Source organism: Nylanderia fulva, unplaced genomic scaffold (assembly GCF_048542155.1).
Source record: "Nylanderia fulva isolate GAGA-0341 unplaced genomic scaffold, ASM4854215v1 Scaffold21, whole genome shotgun sequence".
In the NCBI taxonomy this organism is placed as follows: domain Eukaryota; kingdom Metazoa; phylum Arthropoda; class Insecta; order Hymenoptera; family Formicidae; genus Nylanderia; species Nylanderia fulva.
The window spans coordinates 3,130,320-3,153,863 of record NW_028190275.1 but is presented as its reverse complement, the minus strand read 5'-3'; the positions used below and the strand labels follow the sequence as shown (position 1 = coordinate 3,153,863).

The 23,544-nt window shown below is 35.2% G+C and overlaps 1 protein-coding gene across 3 annotated transcripts in view; it reads right to left on the bottom strand.

Annotated features, from left to right (window-relative positions):
- Nucleotides 1–17,444, bottom strand: part of Ca-alpha1D (Ca[2+]-channel protein alpha[[1]] subunit D) — an 87,245-nt gene extending 69,801 nt beyond the window's left edge. For 2 of the 3 annotated variants that reach the window (XM_085482548.1, XM_085482549.1), the window contains exon 1: nt 16,189–17,444. The gene's annotated coding sequence lies outside the window, so the exon portion shown is untranslated. The remainder of the gene's footprint in view (nt 1–16,188) is intronic. The other variant, XM_085482550.1, reaches the window with a different exon arrangement.
- Nucleotides 17,445–23,544: the final 6,100 nt, after the last annotated feature.

The following is a 23,544-nucleotide window of genomic DNA, read 5'->3' as shown; positions in this document are numbered from 1 at the left end:
TTTATCCCTCGATATACATACAATGGTATCCGAAACGATCGTCATCGTCGAGGGAAACGTCGGCTACGAAAGAGACTAGGAGCCCTGGGATTTATATCCGAGTTGTGCTATATTTAGTGAGTCTAAATACTAGAAAGCTCTACCTACGAGCGAGTTTCTCTCGCGTCCCCGTGCCTGGTAGTCGCGACACTTGTAAACTTGTCTGTGTTTTAATCGTCTCCGCCGTGGCCTCTTTACACGATACAATCGCACTCGGACCGCGATATACTCGCGAATGAATCGTGTACACTTTGTGCTCGGTTTTCCTCGTTTCATCCGTGTCATTTTGTCAACGAGGCATTGTTTTCGAGAACAAATGTGTTGCACATCTCGCAACACAAGTTCTCAATTTTACAAAAGAGAAAACATGTCAATATATCACTTCAATTGTTTTCTGAAGGTGGTTGGGAAGAGAGAAATTATTTTAAATTAATTATTTATATACCATTCTGCAAAACTCACATTGAAAAGAATTATTAAATTAATAAATATTTATTTCAATACTGCCTAATAAATTATTTACCTGTATTTATCTGTTTCGAAAAGGATTTTCTTATATCAAATAAATATTTTTCACATCAAATCAATATTATTAGTTTCAAATAAATGATTTATTAGGCAGTATTGAAATAAATATTTATTTGAATTCAATACATTTTTTTTTCAGTGGTATGATTGAGAGAATCTTGTAATTTAGAATGATAAAATAAACTGCAATGGATATACAAAGATAGCCTCATAGTATAAAATAAATAAATATCAGACATATAACTAGAAATGAGTCATATTTCACAAAATCCTGCGAGAGAGAAATTCACATAATAACATTAATGTGCCGCGTTAATTTTGTAATTAAAAAATTTTAATGCAGCGCTCTCTATACGCGCATAAGAATTTAATTTATTTTATTAATATTCAATTTATCTCGTTTCAATTCGACGTTTACAATAATGTGTGCACATAGCATATATAATATTTTATTTGTCATATAGTGAAGCAAATTAATGCATTTGCAACAACATATGTAAATTAAGCGCGTCAAGGCGCATAATTAAATTTATATCAAATTAAGCCTACAAACAATTATATTAAGGATAATACATTTAAAAGCGTCAATACTAAACGTGAATTTCTTCCTCTATTTTTCCTATCCTTTTTCTTCGCAACAAAATTACTTATCAATTGAAAATTATTTATATATTAATATAAATTAAGAGATAAAGGGATGTGACAATAAGTTACTTCCATATATTAATTGAATGCGTCAGATAAATGAGAATTAACATCTGGTCTGTTCTTTGTATTCCTAGTACTAGTAGACGTATAACGTGGATCCTTTATATACGTGACAATCAAATCTAATACATAATCCGTGTCCGAAGTGCGACGAGGCAAGTATTCAGAAACAGCATGATCCTTCCCATTCGAGCTCGTGGCATTTAACCAAGATTGATCCCGAGATTTCATCCCGTTATTCCCATGATACCCAGTTTCGTTTATCCGAAAGATCACGACCGCAGCTCGACATTATTCGCTAATCCTATCATCCGCGTTCACCGTACGCGACATATATATATATATATATATATATATATATATATGTGTGTGTGTGTGTGTGTGTGTGTGTGACATATGTATATAATGTATAGCGTTTCGTTTCGAGTCGCTTCTGCCGAACTTCGGCATTCGCTGAATTATACAGCGTGAAGAATCCTCGGCCGTGAGAATAAATGATTCACGCCGCGAAAATCACTCGCGAACAGTTTCGAATTACCGAAACCGTCCCAGATTGTCGAGGCGCGTGAATTCTCGCCAGCATATTTCATCCCTCTCCTTCCCAATCCTTCCATCCCTATCAGCCCTCAAGCGTAGCGGCAGGAGAAGCTGACTCGATTTGCATGTCTCACGCGATTTGGTGACACGATCGAGGATACTAATGCACCGCGATCCTTCGAAGATTGCGATCACGCTTAGATTCCATCCGAACTTACAGCAGATGTGGCCGACTTAGTTAGTTAGAGGCGCCGATAACTTTGGTTAATTCTAATTTAGAGATTATCCGTTAATTTTAGAGATTACATACTGAAAAATAATTTATTGAATAAGCATTTATTTCAATACTGATTCAAATAAATCATTTATTTGAAACTGATAATATTGATTTGATGTGAAAAATATTTATTTCATATCAAAAAATTCTTTTCAAAATAAATAAATGATTTAGGTAGTATTGAAATAAATATTAATTTAGTCATTTTTTTCAGTGCAGTTATGATAGAAAAAACAGATTATTTTAATAATTTATACATGTTGCAGAATTTTTGCGTTCAAAAAACCTGCAATATATATATTCTTAGTACATCATATGTGTTTAATATTTCTCGATAATAATTCAGACGCAATAAGCTTTGAGATATTTAAAAATATGAACTATAATCAAGTTGTTATTATTATATTTGCTAGAGTTATTTTATTTTTACATCTTGGAAAATATGATATTTTTTTATGTGATTTATTTGTTTCACAAGTACTTGCTAGCCATATTTGTTTAACGATGATTACACAGTTTTAACAAAAAATAACTTTTTTTCAATACCAGAAAAAGATCATTTATTATATTGTAATTTTATTGAATCATTGAACGATATTCCGAGCTCCAAATTGCTCCATCACGTCGCAATTTTGAGTAATTTGCAATTATAGTTGCAGAAAGAGGCTATTTTAATAGTATTTTATCATGTTACAGGTCTGATGTGACACGCTGGAAAAGTTTTGTTACAAAGTTATATATTTTGTTAGAACTTGAAGTTTTCAAAAGGAATCTATTGCGTTAATTGTGACTAATAGGATATTCATAATTAAATATGAGGTCTATTGTACAAAAGAGCTGTGAATAAAATTACTTAAAGTTTTAGGAAATAATTTTCAATTATGTTTATTTATTTAAATTTAAACATTTTTTAAGTTGGTAAATGCAAACTTAAGGTTAAAATTTACAAATTCAAAATATATATCAATATTTGCAAAAATTTAAACATTTTTTAAATTTTAATATCCAAATTAATTCCATTTTGAATAAGATCAAAGTTGAATAAACATGATATGAAAACTAAAATTTGTAATTTTTCCGCAATTGATCCTATATTTAATGATGAACATTTTATTAACCATAATCGATACAAATTTCTTTCACGGCCTAACAATATATTTAATTTTAATCGCAACAAAACTTTTCTTTAATGCATATCATATCTGTACCATGATAAAATTTAATAAGATAGTCCTCTCGTTAAACTTTAAGTTTCTCAAAATTGTGACGAAATAGAGCAACTTCTATAAGTCGAAATCTTGTTTAATGTCAACAAAAAGTTATATAAAATAATTATTCTCTTATGGATTTTTAAAAATATGTTCTTAAAATATTATCTCAATGATTCAATGAAACGGAATTCAATGAAAAATAAATTGACGATAAAAAAAGTTGCTCGCTATAAAAGAGAAATGCGGTTTATATGATGTAAAATTTTTTCGTCCTCGAAATCCTGTAAAATAATTATTCTCTTATATGGGTTTTTTAAAAATATGTTCTTAAAATATTATCTCAATGATTCGGAATTCAATGAAGAATAAATCGACGATAAAAGAAGTTGCTCGCCATAAAAAAGAAATACGGCTTATATAATGTAAAATTCTTCCATCTTCGAAATCCTGTTTAACATCAACAAAAAATTATATGAAATAATAATTCTCTTATGAGTTTTTTAAAAATATGTTCTTAAAATATTATCTCAATGATTCGGAATTCAATTAAGAATAAATCGACGATAAAAGAACCTGCTCGCCATAAAAAAGAAATACGGTTTATATGGTGTAAAATATTTCCGTTCTCGAAATCCTGTTTAACATCAACAAAAAATTATATGAAATAATTAATCTCTTATGGGTTTTTTAAAACTATGTTCTTAAAATATTATCTCAATGATTCTTCCATCTTCGAAATCCTGTTTAACATCAACAAAAAAATTATATGAAATAATTATTCTCTTATGGGTTTTTTTAAAAATATGTTCTTAAAATATTATCTCAATAATTCGGAATTCAATGAAGAATAAATCGACGATAAGAGAAGCTGCTCGCCACAAAAGAGAAATACGGTTTATATAGTGTAAAATATTTCCGTCCTCGAAATCCTGTTTAACATCAACAAACAATTATATGAAATAATTATTCTCTTATAAATTTTTTAAAACTATGTTCTTAAAATATTATCTCAATGATTCGGAATTCAATGAAGAATAAATGGACGATAAAAGAAGCTGCTTGCCATAAAAGAGAAATGTGGTTTACATGGTGTAAAATTCTTCTGTCCTGTGACGACAAAATTCCGAAGGCGGCGGCGACCGCATCGATCGTTTTGCACCCACGAATAATACGTTCCGGATGAAATCGCTTTAACGAGACGCTGTCAATTGCGGCCAAGTATCGTACGATATAGTGCATATATAATTGCCTACTCTTCTATCCCTCTGCATCGTATTTGGAAGTTTTGTCGAAGCCGGTACTCCTAGACCGAGGATATTTTTACCCGTGGTCTTCGTGTCCGGACGAACGTTCGTCAAGATCGTCGAACCGTTCTCTCTATCTTTCTCTCTCTTCTCTTATTTGTCGCTTCACGTACAATACGTTTTTTAATTCGTTTTCTCATTTTTTACACGTACATACGACTGTCGCTCCTTGTAGTTTGAATATTCACGATTGTGATCAACAACACATTGAATAAATGCGCATACAATGATCGAGCAATTTGATTTACATTTAATTTTGCATTTAATTGTTTTCATTTTTTGTATTTTAAAAGTAATTTTAATTTCTCGTCCGCAATGGTTTTACGATGTTTTATTTGAACGCGATAAATTATCTAGAAAGAATGTAATGACAAATTATTGTTATTCTCTTTCGAAGAGTTATATTAACACTCTCTCGTTCTCTTTCTCAAATAATTGTACACGCATTAAGAAAAAATATGGAAATTACTCCACAATTATATTATAAAATCCTCTTGAGTTTCAAATAACTGCTAATAATGAATATAAATCGAGGAAACATTGAAATAATACTAACAGATAATTGAGTGATAAAGAACTACGATAAAAAGCTGTCGTTAATTTCGCTTCAATTTTATTTTCTCGTCAATCGAAGCACAATGTGGAACACGATGTGACATTTGCGTTTTATTTAGATAAACAAAGCAGAAGGTATGCAGTAATGATGTTTTATAAATAACCACATACCTTCGTACCACACAGATTATGACGAATAGTATATATATATTATATATATGTGTGTGTGTGGGTGAGAGTATGTGGATATAAATGTGTACATATTTCCTTCGTCGTTCTTTATCGGGAAACTCATTCAAAGATCTCCGTTTGTCGATGACGTTTATCCCAGGCGATAATATGTCACACTGGTATATCTCGCGTATATAAATAACTAAATACTTGACGACATGCTTCCTTTTTGCAATGTGAGAAGTGGAAATTTATTTCACATTTATTATTCATTTATTTTTCTGAGAAATTGCTGGATCGCTCTCTTAATTCTTCAGCAATCAATCATCTGCTATAAATGGAGATGTTTCTTCTTTATTTATAATATAAGCGTATTAAGGGTTTTAAAGAGTATTTTAGTATCTACTCACAAATGATGTTATGTATTTTAAATTTAAATCGTTTAGCAACGGTGTGATTAATCGCAATTTTAAGTGAGATAAAAAGTAGAATTAAGAAATATAAGTAAAATCTCTTAATTATATATTAATATTAATAATAATTTACTCATATTTATTTATAATTATGTACAATCATACACATACTGAACACACACACACACAGTCTTTTCTTTATATAAATAAGCTATACAAATAGGCTATAAAAATAAGCTGTACACAAATAGTTTGTTAGTAATTAATACAAATGATCCGTCTTAGTAAACAAATAAGGTCTGAAAGGATGAATAAAAAAAATGTAAAGCTGCTTCTGAGGAAAATATCTATAAAAAGCGACACAGTGTTTGTCGTGAACGGGTGAAATAACAGGATGCCGATGGCAAAGGGGGATCGCCTATGTGCACGTACAAAACCGAGTGGGAGGCGCGATCTAAAAATAGCTCGAACTCTGGGTCACGAAGTTGAAATCATTTGGGACGATCTAGCCTGCGATACTCTAAGAAATGGGCGTTTCGCCTTCCTAAGGGAGACGCACGTGACGACACGAGAGATGAGTGATTGAGTTTGCGTGGAAAACTATTATAAACGAGAGACCTAGAAAATCTGGAACGCGGATGATGCCTAAATCAATCACAAGGCGATGAGATAAGATTGAGATCATTCATGCGATTGTAATGGCGAGGTTCGGTATTACTCAAAATAAATTATGCGCGCTGACGCTGTCAAACACAAACGAGTTATATTTCGCGAGAACACATTCCTTTTTTTCAAGATTTTTTTTAAATTGCTAGTCTCAAAATATCCGATAAACCGATTTTTAATTAAATTTACACAATCAATTATTTCTTTCACTTATCCATTTTTATTTAATTGTATTTTGATTTACATTATTTAATTCATTTTTTAATTGTTTACGCAGAGAGAATTTTTTTCTTAGAACTTACCCTAAAAATAATTGGAAGAATTTTATAATTTTTTCTGATGAATTTTTTAATATTTACTACAATAAAAATATTAATATCTACCACAATAAGATATAAAATATGTTTGATTAATTTTACTCTATGTGCATATTAATATTTTTTATTGTGGTAAAAATATTAATCAGAGAAACTCTCTCTCTCATAACATTCTTCCAATACCATATTGTCCCACGATTACCATGATTTTTAGGATAAATTCTGAGAGAAAATTCCCTCCGTATACATTTTAAGATTAAAAATCGATGAAAGTATAAGGGAGAAAGACATGTTTCTCGTTTCTTTGCGGTCTTTCTTCGAAGACGAGCGTTTTAAAAAAATACAGCATATCGAATTTAAACACTGAAAAAAAATTATTGAATAAATATTTCAAGAAATAAATATTTTAAAAAATTATTGAATTCAAATAAATATTTATTTCAATACTGTCTAATAAATCATTTATTTGAAACTAATAATATTGATTTGATGTGAAAAATATTTATTTGATATAAAAAAATCTTTCTCAAAACAAATAAACATTTATTTATTTCAAATCAATGATATTAAGTAGTGTATTGAAATAAATGTTTATTAATTTAATAATTTTCGCGCGATCGAAGGAGCCGCGAATATTGCCCTGAATTTGTAGCATTTTGGCCAATCGCTGATAAGTCGGGCGCGAAGTGCATTCGATGCGCTCGCTTGTCGACGGGAACCGGACTTTATATTTGCACTTTGTAACGAAACGTAATTGCAAACCGTATTTTGGCAGCCGACGTTCTCATAATATGTTGGCCCGGAATCGCCTTCGCGCAAATATACTCCTTACCCATCTCGCCATTTAATTCGAAGCAGCTTTTAGATCCAACTCACGGAAAAAGAAAGTCCATTTGTCGTTCTATTGTGAAAAAAAAAAAAAAAATTTACTCCATTTTGTGATTACATTTTCGGAGGAAATCCCATTTAAATTAGAGAAAGAAAATTCACCGTGATTATGTATACGAGAATTTATCTTACGTTTAAATTTCCTTAGCAAGCATACGATCTCTCTGTGCTCCTCCTAACTCTGGAAACGATCCATTTCTCGTCGCGACCGACGTTTTTATCGAAACGATATCAAAGTGTACTACGCGCACTGTGCTTTCTTTCCCTCGAAGACAATCGATCCTTCCATTGCTACCTCGGAACGGAACTCCCGAAAGTTCACAGACGATGACGTTCACAGACATTATCTCGAATAGCTCGCAGACTTGCACGACGAGCCTATCCCTTCACCATCGAATTGTCGATTCGCTCTCTCTCTCTCTCTCTCTCTGATTTTCCCATTATCTACATTCCCATTTATTCATTCGCCGAGTCAGCCGAGTCTAGCTGAAACTGTCGACGCAGTTAATTTCGTTTTATTTCGACCTTCTTTCTTTCTCCTCTCTACTACGATTAAATTATTTTCTTTCATCAATTACGTTGATCACGATGAAGAGAAACTTTATGTAGCTTATATATAGAGCAGATTCGAAAGAGTGCGAAGGAGCTTGACAACAACGGTTGTCAACCTTTCGACTTGTTTCGCCTGTCAGGAAAGAAAGTTTCGTCATATCACATCACAAACACGAGAATGTGGCTTCCATATACTCAAAAGCAATTTGTAAGGATAACTTACAAGTTACGCAGAACTCGAAAAGGTCATTCCAGGGAGAGGAGAAGGTCAGACGAGAAATCTCATCACCGAATGCTCGTAAGAAACTTCTGTTTCTTTTTTAGACAGAGCCGCCTCTGTTTCTCCCTGGAAAAGTACCGTTTTTCTCTTTTTTTTTCTCACAAATTGACGCACGGCAGCCTTTACGCATTTAACATAATGAGGTTTTCTCCGACTGTAGCCCACGGTGTCTCTTGTCTATTCAAGGGGAGCCTTTACGTCTTTCGTAATGAAGTTTCCTTCGACTTTTTCAACTTCTGCGCAACTTGGAAGCGATGGTATCAATTATGTCATTTTTATTTTCACGTTTCATTAATAGACGGTTTAACGAGGGAAAGAGATGGAACGAGAAAGTTATACGTTTAATATGACATATTATGAATGACGACGATAAATTGAGCGCAAAAACTTGAATTTTGATGATTGTACGATTCTAAGTAATTTGAAAGATGGCTTATTTATTTATTTATTTTTTTTTTATAAAAAATATAAGATTATACTCGAATTTAAAGGCTAAGATTTCTGTATTTTTCGGCTTTCGAGCAAAAATTAGTCACTATATATTCTTCTTTCGAATTCCGTCATCGCCCATTGGCGATTCAGCGGAAAGAGCCGCTTGTTCAATGCCACGAGATGCTTTCTTCAACCAAAAGTCGATCGATATTTCCGAGGTGAAAATACGAGCGATTCCGAGGCAACAGAGATCGCGCTGACAGAGAAAAGGAAATACTACTTCCTATTTGATTAGTCGATCGCGGCAGGCAGTCGCAGGTGAAAGACAAGCAGCGTCTGTAAATGCGAGAGACTTCGATCTTTGTCTACATCGAAATTCGGCTGGCATCAGACTTCGCCCGACGACTAAAAGTGACGTTGAAAAATAGCGAGAAATGTGACTCTTATCTGAACTCACGTAATTTCAATTTATATCGTAATAAATTCGCGAAATTAAATAACAACAGTTTTTTAATCTTTGAATTGTCATATTGCACTTTTTTTAAGAATGTAAGACCCAATTTTCCTTCGGAGAAGTTTAAAGGAAACGCCACCTCGGATTAAGATTCTTAATAAATAAGAAAGATACTAAAAAAGACAAAGATTAATGAAAGCAAATCTCATCAAAATGAAGTTACACAGTTAATTTAGAAAAGCGTGTATTTTAAATATCTATATATCTCGTTGCCGACTTCGCGGCATAATTAGGTGAATTAAAGACGAATAGCTCGACGAGGCGCATCAAGCTAAGAAGAGGGAGAACGGAATTTTATAATCTCTCTCTCTCTCTCTGTATTATAAATTTAATTGTTGCACTGGAATTTCCCGGACCTCCTAGACCCGTTGTTCGTTGTACGGAAACGACTTAAAGGGGTCGGTAATATTGCGGATCAGTCGGAGGATTATGTTAAACTGTCGCATCTCCGCACAGATTATATCATATTTTGCCGAGACTCCGCTCGTGCCGGACGCACAGAGTTAAGAAATACCGGCGGTGCTTAATCGCGTAATTAAACGAGCCATTACAAAAAAGATCCCTCAGTTATATAACCGCGCTTTCTCTTAAATCACGGGGAAATTGAGCTTAACTTGCGCGCGGTATCGGTGTTATACCGTGATAAGGGAACGATTCTTTTGGTCTCCGCATCTCGGATTGGATATCCGTGTAAATCCCATCATTAATCTCCGCGTTCGCCATTATTTTCTTGCCATCTGATCTAATTCAATTAAAATCTAATATAACGACTTCTCGTGTGAGTTTACACCAGAAACGGAACAGGACCAATTCTGTTTCTCCGTCTTCTCTCCCCTTTCTTTTTTCATTCTGTCTCCCTTTTTCTCACTCTCTTCTCTCAACTTTGTAAAAATAAAAGACAATTAAATAATACATCGAGTGTGATTATAGCTGAAATTGTAGCAGCGGAAGTTCATGAAGTATTAATTGATAACGAGATGGATGTTGAATTCGTAAATTATTTCAAGTAAACAGAGTGTATTCTGTATAATTTAGTTTATGCTACGCGCACACACGATTGTTCATTTTTAATGAATGTAATTGGATATATCTTTTTACGTTTTTATCATTGCGCCTCATCGTCACCCTGGCCTACAATTAATCTAGTTTAGAAAAACGGGAGCGTTCGGATCGTAAAAAAAATTCTATCGTCGCGTGTCCAATCTTACATACGACCGGCGTATGAAAATATCGAGCCTTTTTTTTTACAGCGCGAACGTTATGTCGGCACATTATTTTTTCCACGGCGATTCCCGGTTGTCAGCCGCGACGATAAATTTCCATTATTCAAAAAAAAAAGAGCTCCTCCCAACTCGGTTGTGCGTGCGACGCTATTTACTTTTCAACTAGTTTTTTTTTTTTTTCGAGCAAGCGGAAAATCTGCATTTTTCGCGCGACGAAAAATTGACGCCTCCCTTTCTCGCTTTCGTGCGTAAAATGAATTTTCTTCCATCTCTCAAAAAATATGCCGAAGAATTTTTTCTCTCCCGTTTTGCCAACAGATCAATTATCCTCGATAAACCTCGCAGTTTCCTCTCAATCGCTTCTTCCCTCTTTTGCGAATATATATATTTATATGCGCAGCGTGCGATCTCGTTTTGAGAAAACGGAGGAGTCTCTCTTGGCCTGATACGGAGAGAGAGACATAAAAATCGCGGAAATGATTTCGCTGCCGTAACAATGTTATGCATGCGAGAACGCGATGCGATCTACATGCATAACGCGCGCACTTTGCTGGCGCCGTATGCGATTCCCGAGGTCGACGAGATCTCGCCGAGTCTCGCGAATGCGACACCGAGGAATTTTGCGCAACGTATGCGAGACTCGACGCGTTGACAATTTATTATAATCAGTCAATGAGACAGCGAAACTACTTTTTACGTGCTCGCAACAATAGATCTTATTTTTTTCGTTATATAGAGATTATTTAAAATAAAATTATGACACGATTCTCTATTATGATACACTGAGAATCTGTGCCTTGGCATTAGCGATGCACGTAATTTTTTTACGTATTAATTTTGTCAGCACAGAAGAGAGGATTAAAAAAATATAAAAAAATATTGGACCCAATAGAGATTATTTTAATTATAACACGATTCTACTATTATTATGATATACTGAGAATCTATTATACCTAATTTTTTTACGTATTAATTTTTGTTGGCGCACAAGAGAGGATAAAAAATATTTCAAAAAAATATTGAACGCTATAGAGATTATTTTAAAAAAATTATGACATAATTCTGTTATTATGACACACTGAGAATCTGTTTCTTGTCATTAAATCTTTAACGATACACGTAATTTTTGTACGTATTAATTTTTGTCGGCACACGAGAAAGGATAAAACAAAAACAAAAATATTGGACGCTCAAGAGATTTTTGATTAAATTAGCGAAACGATGTGGTTGACATCGACGATCCAATCTCGAGCCACGAATCCACGGTTCAGTTGATTGACCTCGAAGCTAAATTTGCCTAGCGATCGCAACTAAACAGGCGCGTATCTAGTTACTAGACTATCGGCATATTTTGACTCACTGGTTATTAAGTAGATCCCCAGATGTGTATACATAACACGTATAAGTATACACACGAATAGCCCGTAATGTAAGATCTTAAAGCGTTAAGTAGCTGCAGACGAAACAGAGCTTTAAAGGGACGAGTCATTTTTGCTGCAGGAAGAAACCTTCTCTTTAAGTATCTCATTAATTCTCTTCGACATCATTCGGAGCTTATCATCCTATATAGCTTCTCTCTTCTTCCGCGCGTGCTCCCATTCTCTTCCGAAATATATTCTTAATTTACTTAAAATTGGTCGAGTTCTTAAGATTCACTTGAAATTCGGTAAATTGAGTTTTAACTTGGCTATCTGACGTCCGAAGCTGCAGGTCTCTACGTGCCAAGAAATTCGCGGTTAAACTTCGTCGCTGTTTTTGCAACCTAGTGATTATGCGAACTCATTTCGACGAGAGAAAGAGACAGAGAGGGAGATGCAAAGCGACCGAGTTTTCTCCCTCGTATATATCCGTTTCGCCGCATCGCTAATCGGAAAACGGATGCACACTGACAGAACGGAGTTTAACCGATGAATCAAAACGCAGTTTGTGTACGCCGGCGGGTAAAATGTATCGTGCGATGCTCGCTGGGTATGTAAAGAAGCTCAGTTGGCATCGGACGTACAGTGGTGCTAGTGGTAGTTCGAACAAACCGCGTATTGATAGCGCGCGTACCTCTCTCCCGGCGACACGTGTCGGCATATCGGCGCATAGCGAGCCGAGTAAATGTATCTGTCATTAGAGCGCAAAATAAGCGCTACCATCATCGCCGCGGCCAGTTCCTCGCGAATTGGCACGAACAGAATGGGTGCGCTTCGCTTTCTTTCTGCATTAATTCAGAGAGACCGAAAGAATATTCATTAATATAGGTATAAATATTGATGCTGATTTTTTTCCTCGAAAGGATGAATAATTGGAATCTTTTTCAATCTTTTTTTCAAAATTTTAAGGATATAAATTAGAAAAATTTTAGCTTTTAATTATTTATTTAATTACTAGATTTTTATTCAATATTTATTACTTTTGTATTATTTACAAAAAAAAATTGTTGAAATGCATATCCATGCATATATGGGTATTGATTTTTCTGTTAAAAAGAATAATGATGGAATATTTTTTTCAGTCTTTTTTCAAAACTTGAAATATAAAAATTAAAAATATTTTAATTAGAAATATATTATTGCTAACAACTTTAGTTTACTTTTATTTGGCCAAAAATGTTTTTATACTCATCGATTTTTATTTAATTATTTAATTCCTAGATTTTTTTATTTAATATATTTATTATCTTAATATTATTTACCAAAAATTGTTGAAATGTATAATTATCTGTATACATATACATTGATATTGAGTTTTCTGTCGAAAAGAATAATGATAGAATTATTTTTCCAATCCTTTTTCAAAATTTTAAATACAAAAATTATAAATATTTTATTACTCCCGACTTAAGTTTAATTGCAGACTGACAAAGAGTATTTTTTACTCATAGATTTTCAATTAATTATTTATTACCTTAGTGTAATTTATAAAAAAAGATTTGTTGAAATATTATCTATACGTATATAAATGACGTTTGCGGAAAAATATTTAAAAAAATTTAATATCTCGCCAAAAACGCGCCACGTGTATTAATTTAATATGCATCAATATTATTTGACAATCCAAAAAAGCTAAAACAGCACTATATTATTATCGATTTATCATTGCATACGAGATATCGGAGACAGTCTACGTTCAAGATAGGAGTGCAATACAGTTTGAGGAATCCCGTATATCCCGCATTTATGAGATACGGGTCTGACTATCGCCATCGATCACTACTGAAGGCTTGAGTAGAAAAAAGGCGGAATTTCGCCGGCATATCTGTAAGATTGAATTATCGCATTCGACGAAGAAAAATAGCGTAATGAAATTCGCCAATTTGTTTCGACATTTATACATGCATCCATCCTCGCGTGAAAATGCCGAGCAGTTTAATGAAATATATTAATCCGGTCCAGGATGCAATCCTGGAGATTAAACGCGCAAGGTCACTCGGCGTTTCCCTTCTCTCTTTTCAATGTTAGAAAAAAAGGACTTTCTTATTTCTTTCAATAGTTTGCGTTAAAACAACAACGCCGTTCAAACTCCCTTTGAAATAGTCTCGACGCGGACAGCTTTATTATATCTGATCTTTACTTTATTATGCTGTCCTTGCGCCGCTGGACCAGCGCGGCTTAACACGACGGTTATAAATGCAGATGGCTTTTGTATGAAGGGTATTGTATGTGCCAGTATGAATCATTTAAAGTTGAAGATATTTTGACACATACACACACTTTTCCCATAATCGCCCTACATCGATATTTAAAGTTCAAAACACGACGAGTTTCGCTTCGAGAGCTACTTTGTTGCCTCGAAAAGTTTATGTAACAATAACAATAATAATAATTAGACACACTATGTTACTATTAAAGTGAACACAATTATATGCCATTTTATATTTGACATTTATCATTATATACCATATTTGACATTCATAATATATTTATATAAGAATAGGATATCTTTTTTTTTTATTCTTTCTCTATTATATCATTTTAAATTTAATAATTGATTTTTTAAGCAGGGTAAAAGTTTCTTAAATTATTCCCATCAATTTTTTCTCTCCATTAGAGAAAAAGGGGGAAAAACCTCGTTTCTCTCGATTTGGTTTCTTTTATTCAACAGACATCCGTATAATTGAACGTGACGTGATCTCGCAATTAGAAAATATTTTTCTCTTTAATGATTTTCGCGTCCATAACGAATATGATTGGTATCGATATCGCGTTTCGTCGCGAAATTTTTCGTGATTGATTAAGACTTTTATTCGAATTAATCGAACCCGCAACGGGGACACAGAGAGAGAAAGAGAAAGATGGTCTCGCTGGCGCCGACGTAGCTAGACAGAACGTTCGACAGAATCTAGTTAAAAAGTGTATCTCGATGTAAATTCTGCGGTGTCCTGGTAACGACTGTAAACGTCCACCGGGCGTAAAAACCAGGCGCGCGCGAAACTTGGAAATGAGGCTTGGGAACTCTTTTTAGGGCGCTTTTTTCCCTCGCTCTCTCGCGCCGTTTATACGAAACGGCTGCGTTCGTTCTCAAAACATCTGCTGCCTGAACCCTATTTTTCGCTCGAAACTATCTTGGTTAATAATCTGTCGGTCGATTAATGATCGCGTGGCTTATCGTATAAATAACGTATCGCGATGCGAGCTTTTCGTGTTGTTATCCGCTCTTCATATATTATTTCCAGAGTCTTTATCTATACAATCATATTTTTTTTTAAATAAAAATAGATATATAGATAATAGAAATATATATAGATTCGAGATGCAGCGGTAACAAAAATAATAAATTTCTGTTATCAGTATAATTTTTTTTAAATAAAATTATTTTTTTGTCGCGTGCTCCAATATCTTTATATCGCTATTCAATACTCCGATAATGATTTGGAACGAAATTTGTTAAAATAGAATCGACGTTGAAATTCGAAGATCACCGACCTATTTTACGTAAAGACCCGCCAAGTTAAACGACCTCGCGGAATATTAGACGCGATGACGGGACGTATAATCGTCTTATATAATCTCACCGATTCCCTCTGGACGGTTTAAGAATCGAGCGGAGGTGATCGATGACGATCCTTATCGATCTGTAAAACCTCAACAAAGAACGAAACGCGTTCTTCATTAACAAGAGAGTTCATACCCTGATTTTTCAATTAATTTTTTTTTTATTTTTACATAATTATATCTGTTCGTCAGAACCAACGTTTACCTTCCAAATATATAATATATTAAAATCAAAATAATTCAATGCTGGTTGGCCTAAATTTTTTTACTTTACACGACCCTATAATAATTATAAAATTTGTAATTTTGGATAATTACTCTCTCTCTATTAAAAAAAAAGTCACCCTAGACGTGTTCGTCGGCGATGATCTTCAGGAAGCTCTCGATCGATCACCACGTCACATGTCTCCTCCAAACAGTATATCGAGGAATCGCGCGAAGCGTGACGTCCAGTCGAGAATTTCATCGATCGGCGTCCGTCAACTTTTGGCGCCACAAGAGAGTCCCTCCGTCGATCCTCGGAGATGAGGATCTCGGTCCTGGTCGTGGATGACCGAAAGAAGGAAACGAAAGAAATCAAGCGAACGCACTTACCACATATCTCTTCCTCGGCGGCGGAGCACAACAGCGGACTGCGTATCACGTGAGCCGCCGGGCGTATCCGCTCGTCATCGCCGCGCGTTCACGCACTCGCGCGCGCGAGAAAGAGAGAGAGTCGCCCTTTCTCCACCGGCTCCGAGGTTCACGCAGGGCGCAACGCACCCTCTTCTTCTACGTTATATATTTTTCGCCCTCTCTACCCTCGTGGGACGCGACCCGTTGCTTCTTCTTCTTCTTCTTCTTCTTCTGGTACCTCTTCTTCCTGGACACGCACGGCACACGAGAGGATACCCACTATACTACCACCAATCACCAAGCACGACCGGCACACAACTACGACGAGTAGACGTGGGGAAAACCGAGCGCGCGCGCGCGCGGGCGCACACGTTCCGCTACCACCACCTCCTCTTCTTTTATATAGTTTTCCTCCCCTCTCTCTGTCTCTCTCCTTCCTCTTTTTCTCGCGGGCCTCTCTTTCCGTTCCTCCTCTTCCTCTATCTCGGCCTCTCGCAGCGGCGCGGTCTCTCTCGCCTCGTGTAAACTTATAAATAGATATCTAGGTGCGTTCTATTATATTTATATATACGCGCTCTCTCTCTCTCTCTTTTCGCGCACATATACACTTTCGCGGAGAGACGGAAACCGACGCGTGTTACGAAGCTTCTTCTACCATATACGGCGTCCACCCTCTTCCCGACGTTATATCCGACTACTCTCTCGAACACGACACGAGGAGAGAGTTAGTTATCGGACGACTATATCATCATCGGGTCGGATCAATCCCGATTTCCTTCCCTTACTTAAGCTCCCTCGCGCTTCTCGTACGACGACTCGGGGATGATCCTGTTTTCTCCTCTTCGAGGTCTCTCTCTCTCTCGTCCTCTTCGATCTCGCCTACCGCGGGCAACCCCGATGTCACTGCACCGCTCTCTGTCTCGCTCGAGCAACCGCACGGCCAGTGCTCCCTTTTCCTATATATGCGCGCATTCCACCGCGCGTTGGGTCTCGCCCCGCGTACACGTTTCCCTTTGGTGGCGCGCGCCGGCGAGGATGTCCGTCTCTCTCTCTATCCTCTGATTCGACGAACGACTTCCGGCGGGTACTTCCGGTCCAGGTATACGGTTAGATTGAATATGCGGGCTCTCTTTCGTCTCCTCTTGTTTTTTTTCCGCGAACGCGGAACACGGCCGGACGCGGCGACGACACGCTCTCCGCACTCGCACTCCGGACGATATGCCGCCGGCTCGACGCCAGCGACGCCTGGCGTCGCGATGCCCCACCCCCACCCCCGCTTCGGAGCGAAACGCCGACGCCGACGCCGCGAAACGACGCGGGCGCGTGGATAAGCGCTACGACGAGGGTGGCGGTGGTGAAGAGCGTCGCCAATCCCCGAGCGGAATAGTGGCGGATTTCAAGCCTGAATGAAAAACTCACCTGTATGTGTGTGTCTGTGTGAATGTTTACCTCTTTTCATCTCGTAAGAAAATAGGTATTTTCCGGGAAAATAAAAATTCGAGACATCGCCAATCGCGATATAAATCATTCTTTTGGCTTGATTTTTCAAGGTATTAGTATAGTTACTTCGTTAGTTCGAGTCGGACAATAAGTAGTATAAGTCGGAGATTTTGAAGGAATGAGGGAAATGTCAGTGGTGTATGACACTTGTAAGTCAGACGCAGCGCGGTGAATCGACACCGACGATCAATCTGAGATTTCTCATTTTCCCGTCTGGTTCGAGATTTTTTGTTATCTCTGTGTAATGTGCTTGTAAAATTGAAAGTAATGGGAATCGCTTTCTAAAAAAGTTGATGGAATAAAAATAATGAAGATGAGAATATATGTTGTGATACTTTAAACTCGATTAATATTTTTGACAGTTATCAGCTGATTTCCGTCAAAAAATATTAATCGCGGATAAGGTATTATGACATATTATATACAACATGATACTATTTTAATATATTATTATTTTAAAATTTAATTAACAAATTAATGCTTTATTAATATTTTTTGACAGAAATCAGCTGATTAAAGCGTTAATTCACTAATTAAACTTTAAAATATAATATATGTTATGAAAATTAAAATAATACTATATTTTGAATAATATATTACAACACTTTAAAATCGATTTACATTTTTGACAGTTATCAGCTGATTTCTGTCAAAAAATATTAATTGAGTTCAAACAAACTTTACATCATTTTTTTAAATACACTTTTTAATATAAAATCGAAGGATGACGCGTTTGTGTTGTTCTAGTTAATAAAAAATTTAATATCTATAAACTCTTTAAACTAGAAAAACAAATAAAAATGCTAATTAGTATCTATGTATACTATATGTACGCACATGGCATAATATAAAGTCGAGAAAACAGATTACATAACTTAATGCAAATTATATAATAATGTAATGCTAATTCTTACATGGTAATCACTCTGTAATTACTTATTATTAGCATTATTATTATTTTTTTAAAGTTGCAATTTATTCAAATGAATTTAATATCTTTAGAGAAACAAGCAATTCCATTTCTTTTGGAAAGAAACTTAAGATACATATCCTCGAGAGAATTCCGGTTACAATTATCCGCGAACGAGAGAGCGAAGCCGGTCCAAGAGTCCAAGATGAAGGGGCTAGCGAGATAAGAGGAAAATCGACGAAGATAGGTACGCGAGTCGATGGATCACGCGCGTAAGGAAAACACTTCCTTGGCGAAACGACGCGATAGTCAGCGGAAAAATTTATTTTCGACCCATTTCAACCGACCTACTTTAGCGATCACGCGCACCGAGTTTACTTTCCGGAGGTCGCAGGGCACAGATGATTTAGCAGCGAACGAGTTTCGCTGTTTGTCGCGCAACACCTTTTGACACCCTTTTTGCCCTTTACAATAAGATGCGATTATCCAAACTCTCTGAAAGAGAGAAAATTAATACAACATTAATATTATACAAATACACGTTGACAATATAACGACACAATAATAAATTAACGAATAACACATTTTAGCAAAGATAAAATATATATAATGTATATCCATTATGAGTATCTATAAAATTATTGTGTGACGTAATATAAATGAGATTCTAAATTTTTTTTTTTCATATTGTATATAAAAAGAAAAAATATAACAAAAAAATATTAGATAATGTAAGGAATTCTAGACATTTTTCTTCTATATTTACATATATAAAAGAAAAATATAAAAATAAAATGTTTCTAAACTTTCCTTGTTCGTTTGCATAAACACTTTTCGTGTCTCAAAATGCGGAAGATGCGACCGTTGTTTTACACAATGATTTATATAAAGTGTGGCAAAGGCATGGTGAATTTCGTTGTAGAAAAGAATAAAACTCAAAGACAGCACTTTGCGCTTTTTTGCGCGTTTTGGCTTGTTCATGTCTGACCCATTTTAAGGGTGCAAATTCCGTCGCTTACAGAAGAGCGGAATTTATTTGCCAACTAAGGGATCGAAGATCAGATAAGTTTACCGCTTTGTTCTCTCATCTCATACGCTCAAATGCTTTGTGTCTAATCTTTCCGTAGTTTAGAGAAGTACACTTATCCTGGTGTTGGATAAAAAGTTTCTTGAGAAAGGAATGTTACCGTATAACTAAGTGTTGAATAATTTGTCTGCAAGTTTTAATAAAATGGAACAATCGAACAAATCGACATAAAGTAATAAAATTATTAATAATTTAAATTTTTTATCCCCTTTTCAAATTGTCACATTAATTTAAATATTAAACGATATTGAATTCATGCTTTGTTAATAATAATCGAAAAAAGCTCTGATACATAATTGGTAATTAAGAGGCGAGGTGAAAGCCTTTATTAAAAAGACAGCATAGATATGCAAAGCGTCTTTCTAATTCATTTAACGCGGAATTTCAAAAGAAAATTGGAAATTTTTTTAAAAATAAAAAATTTTCAAATTAAATCTGCACGTGTGATGAGTAAATCAAATTCCAGAATAAAAATAAACAAAAAAAATTAAAAATACAGTTATATGTCCCTTTTATTTCTTGTGTTTCTCTTTGCATTTCAGCTTCATGTTATCTGTAGATATTAATTGACAAAAAAGATGAATAAATATTAATTCGAAAATATTACATACACACAAGAAAGATATAATAACTAATTCTCTATAATAAATCATTCTATTTTACATAATATATAATAATTTTATAATAAATATTCTCCGCAATAATGACAGTCAAATCATTTAATAATAATGAAATAAAAGTTGTAATATTTTTTACTCAAACAGCGCATCGCTTATAGCAGTCTCGAGAGGATTGGGTCAGTAGCACATTATTATCGTAATCAATATCTGAACTCGTATATAAAATTGACGAATGAAATTATATTAAGTGATAATTGCTTGTGAAAGATCACACACATTACGCCACGGGAAAATTAAAACGTAACGAGGAATGTTACACTCTAACCATTATTGTTACGTTATCGTGTGTACGAAGGGGCGCGTATTTTTATAGGATGTACGATCGATCACGAAATTACGCCGTAAGAAATATCAGTTTACAGACGCGAGTGCGTCGGTGTTGCTCGCAAATGTGTGTGTCGCGCAATATTTCTCTCTTCCCGATATTATACAAAGTCGTCGAGACTTAAGTATTACGTCAAAAATGCATTGACAGATTGCAAAATAAGAGTCGCTTGAAATAAGACATCCGAGAACTGAAGAAAAAAAAATAAAGATCACACACACAATATTCATTTTAATTAAATGTTACATTATATTCAAAGGCGAGTGTTGAATAAAAAATGCGAGTATATATTAATTGTAATTGCAAATTATCTAAAGCATCGCCTGCGTGAGAAAAATAAGAAGAGAAAAATATTGTATTTCTACGGTTAATTAAAATCATTGTGAAAGTAATTACTGCGACATCACTTTCAATGTCCCTCTCACAATGTCCAACTAAAATATAAAACAAAAAAAAAACTATCGATATTACGCCTACAGCTGAGCAGTCCCTAGAACGATGCGACGTGTTTTATCTCGATCACCTATCAATTCGATTTATCAGAACGCAACGATTTGACGTTCAAGAGGGAATGCATGCAGCGCATTCTCGGGGATAAATTTATCAATATTTCAACGTTAAACCGAGTATTGTAAAGCAACGTTAAACTATAGTTGCAACGAGCATTTGCATTCGCGCAACGTGAATTTGTAAATTGCACCGGAAAACCGCCTGCGGTTTCCGGCAGCTACCCCGAATCCGGTTTATCTCTTCCGTATCTTACCCTAGATATATCCGATCGGCTGACGGATATCGTTCCTCGTGTTTCGGGGAAACACTTTGTCGCGTAAAACCGGGTTTTCCTCGTGGGTGCGCGTCGTCAACCCTTATGTAGGTGTACAAACGCGCCGCATATAATGGAGACCATATGGGTCACACCCATGTAAAGGCCAGATACGCGTGTCGACGCATTCGCATATGAATGTCACGCAATATTATTACGTCAGCGATTTAATATTCGACGACCAAGTTATATCGAGCCTTCTCTTCTGCGGCCTCAAAAGTTTTTTTTTTTTATTTTAAGCCTGTTAAGGCCGATTTATCCAACTTCCTCACAAGTTTCACCAAACAGGTATACCCTGAAAAAAATTATTGAATTCGAATAAGTATTTATTTTGATACTGCCAAATAAATCATTTGTTTCAAACTAATAATATATTGATTTAATGTGAAAAATATTTATTTTTAATATAAAAAATTCTTTTCAAAACAGATAAATATTAATTTGTTGCAAATAAATTATTTATTAGACAGTATTGGCATAAATATTTAATTTAGTCATTTTTTTCAGTGCAACATATTTTCGTCTCTTTTTAGAGTTCTAAAAAAGAGACGTAGTAACGTAAATATATACGCGTAATGAAAAAAAGATATCTCGCAAAGAGGGAAAAAATTAACCGCGAATTAATTACTCATAACAAGATCGAAGAAACATTTGCCTTTTTTCTTTGCGACATAGTAATCTGCATCTGCGTGATATTGTTTCTCGAAGCGGTAATGTAAAAAAAAAACCCCAAGAAGAAATAAATCGGGAAACTTAAAGAAAAGTTGTCAGACGGAGAATAAGATAAGCTTTCCAACTCGGAGAACTTAAATAGATACGAGTGGCGCTTTTTCCTCGTCCTCGGAAAGGATCTCGCTCGCTTCCTACGCGGGAGTGAGAAACGAAATTAGATAATTATACGGCGTTATACAAACGTCGGGGAGAATGGCGATGTCGCCTTTATGCATCGGGATTATTCAGGATATGACATTTCTCGGAAAGCTTCACTCACGCGATCGCCCATTTACACATATAGGCGATATATATATATATACGTGTCCCCGTTTGATTGGCCGCGAGAGAAGTCGGTAAGTTGCATTCGTTAAAATTCCGCAGAATGCACGCGCGGAAATGCCGCGTGCATCGGGATATTTTCTATCTGATGAGCAGTCAATTCCTGCAAACGCGTCCTGTCGTTCTCTTCTTCATAATGCTCGCGTCGTGCAATAATGGAGCGAAAGTTGGTCGAACTGTATCGACTTTCCGGAAAACTGTGTGCGTGTAAGCGTGTATTTTAGTGGATGACGGTACATTGTTAGTATTCCCTTGGGTAAACATTATTTATTACTTCTCTACCCGGGTCCACTAATAAAACGCGGCGATAAACAGGCGAGGCAAACATCGTGTAAGTGGCATCGTCAAACTTATATCGATGACTCGATTGATCGGGTCTAATTTTGCGCGGAGTCGAAAGTGCACTTATCGAGACAATTAATCCAATCAATTATTTCAGACCTGGATCAAAATATGAGACGCTCCGGTCACACAAATCGAGAAACATTATATATATGTAACGATCTTAAAATAATCCTGTTCTTTTATCAACGTTAGAATAGATTTATTTTAAACACAAGAAATATGAAATCTTGAGAATCCATTAAATCTTCGATAAATTCGGAATTCGCTAAAAAATACTCCCTCATTAAAAGAGATGATCAAAACAAACACTTGATAGGACAAATTTGTGCGAATCTTACAGTGTTCTCCGAAGATGCGAGATTTTATGTATTTTCTTAGCAAAAGTTAGCGGCAAACATCGTTATCGAAATTAATTGCACAAACGTGTTTGTGAAAAAAAAACTATTTTTATTTTTCCCAGAAATTGCTCTCGAAAATGCATTTTGACGACGATTACGTAAGTTCTTTTTTTTTTTTTGCACGAAAGAACGAATTTCCTCTACAAAGTTTATATTCGTCGAATCTAATTCTATTCTTAAAAATATTTCATGGAAAAGAGATTAAGTCGAAATT